Genomic DNA, 2879 nt, shown 5'->3' on the forward strand with positions numbered 1-2879 from the left:
TGGAGTAAACTGAGTCCTCTATGGGTAAATGGTGCCACTATTAAAAAATGACACAAATTCAAACAATTTTGAGATCATTTTCCACTTTGATATTGCCATCAATTTAACAAAGGGAAAAATGTTTACTTAAAGTAAAACCTTATCTTTATTCACCATTGTTCAACACGTTACTTAAACATGTTTAGGGAAGGATTAAACTTTGATCTTTGTGTGTTAGAAAGAATGTATGTGTACTTTTACTTTTGTGTACGTCCAGCATGTTTGTACCTGAACATTGTAACACTTGTAACACTGATCAAACATCAACATGAACTTGTAACAGTGACACAGAAAGAGTTAGTGTACGAATATGTATGCATGTCTATGTGTGTTTGTGTGTGAGTGTGTTTGTGTGTGTGTGTGTGTGTGTGTGTGTTAGAACAACAATGACTGATCATTGGTTCAATTTTACCCCACAACCACCCATTTAACAAAACTGTTTCACAGAGCAGCCCAGATCAACAGTTATGTTTAGTTAATGTCCTTGTTTTGTATCTTACATAGCCGTAAATTAACATTGAATAATGTCCAATACATATATATAAATTAACATACAAGACTGAAAACATGATGATGTCACTCTGCATGACAAAAAACTTTTTTTTGCACTGGTTTGTTTACCACTCTCTCCATGTGCTTGAGTTGAAGATGGACTACACTTCCTTAATTTGTGGTCACATGATTACTTTTGTTCATGGTAACATAGATACAGGGGGTGGCTCATCTTACCCACTGGCTCGACTTCTCCCCTAATTTTACAGCCATCGGTGGGGCAACCTGGGAGTTCAGGGCCTTGCTCAAAGACACTTTGGCATACGGTTTGAAAGAGCTGGGGTTTCAAACTTCCGACCCTCTGGTGGACGGCCTGCTGTATCTCCTGAGCCACAGCAGCCCATTACTGTCCAGGGGCCTTTAGCATGGTTCGCCTTGTATGAAAAAAATGAAAAGAGTTATGATCCATTAAATGTGCACTAAGCTAATATCATTAAAGACTTAATGATTCTACTGCCCCCTCCTGTTTGCTGAGGCTAGTACAAACTCTGCTTAGGTGCTGATCGATGGTGTGAAAAAACACTTTAACTCCATCTGGCAATCAATACCCGATCGGTATTCAATAACTCATTCCGGTCACATTGTGACTTATGTTGGACTGAAAATCACAAATTTGCGTCCTTTGACAATATAGGCAGCACTGGCCTTTTGTAAATGTCAATCCAGTTTACGTCGCTCTGTCACCGCTGGCAAGTCGCTGCGGATCTTCCACCAAGTGTGTCAATATTGAACATTATTACATCCCATCAGGCTGCAGAGGAACCCGGAGCACAGGAAAATTACAAAATGGATATACAAATTTATTTATATTTTGGCCTAAAATTTAGTTGAGCTGAGTTATCGGAGGATGAAAGTTCAGGGGGATGAACCAATCAATCAGTCAGGACAGTTTGGACAATCAGGAGCAGATTAACACAGGAGAAGCAATGTTTACACATTTTAAGTGCAGGTTTAAGATGACTACAGATTCTTAAAAAAAGACATTGCAATGAGAAAATATAAATTAACAATGTGGTCAATAAATGAAGACAATAGCTTTGATACTCAGCCACAGACTGAAAGACTACGGTCACCTTATGAAACCACAGATCTGGCGTATTTATTTTGGATCTGCACCAAATCACGCACACTCATAAATATCAGTCCCCAAACATCCCAGATCTTTCCTGATCAAAGAATTAGTCTTTGAAAAAATCGATGAAATGTTAAAAAATGCTCCTGTGTTAAGTAACACTAATCTGGATGTGTTTGTCCCTAACCTATGACACATCCTTGCATCATCATCAGGGAAATCCACCCCGAATGTATTAGTGTAATAAATATGAAAGAGGTAAATTATCTGCATTTATATATATTCAGTTTTGATGAACAGTACAGTGCATCTATTTGCAGGACTGTCTCTATCATACACTGCCACCAGCACACTCAACAGAGTTTGGACAGTATGTTGCCAAAGGACACTTCAGCACGAGGAATGGTAAGACTGATGTTTAGTGGACGACCCGGTCTTCTTCCTGAGCCACAGCCGCGAACACACAAACAGACAAACAAAAGAAACTATTAAAAATACGTGAAAATTGAACACATTACTCCTGCATGGAGACTCAGTGCCATGCACTTCTTCCGTCCACCATGGGGTAGCAGCATTGGATCGATAAATGTCCTGCTGCTGCAGCCGCTCCTCTGTCCGTGTTTCTTGATTTGATTTATTTAAGATGAAAAATGTGAAGAAAATCATCATTAATCCAACAGCTGCATGTTTACTGCAGTTACCTTTAATAATGATCAATTATATTTGTTTATGGTTTTCCTTCTTTCCCTCCATCCTAATTTCGTATTACTCCTTCCTTTCGTCACATCTCTTTCCACATCTCCTCCCCTGTTCACCCTCTTCCCAGAGAGCAGAATCATATTACTACCCACGCTTTCCTTCCCACTTTCACATCTCTCTGACAAATTAGTTCATATTCCCAATCATTCCCGGCTGAATTGAATCTTCCCAGCAGATTCTGTGTGATAAAAGCCAGAAAGGGGCAAAATCCAGGTCTAACTGGCGCCATTATGCTAACAACCCTGCACGGATGGGTCCTGCTGGTAAACGCTGATTGATTGACAATTCTTGAGGAAAAAACAACAAAAGAAACAGCAAGGAGATGATGCTCACAAGCTGAAGGGGCAGATAGATAAAATAGAGCCAGGTGGCCAACTCTGCCAAGCCCATGCACAGTTCATAATGACAAGATATGTGCAGGCGGCCAGCTGTACCCATAAACAGACAGTAACCATCA

Source organism: Limanda limanda, chromosome 19, assembly GCF_963576545.1.
Source record: "Limanda limanda chromosome 19, fLimLim1.1, whole genome shotgun sequence".
NCBI classification, from domain to species: Eukaryota; Metazoa; Chordata; class Actinopteri; order Pleuronectiformes; family Pleuronectidae; genus Limanda; species Limanda limanda.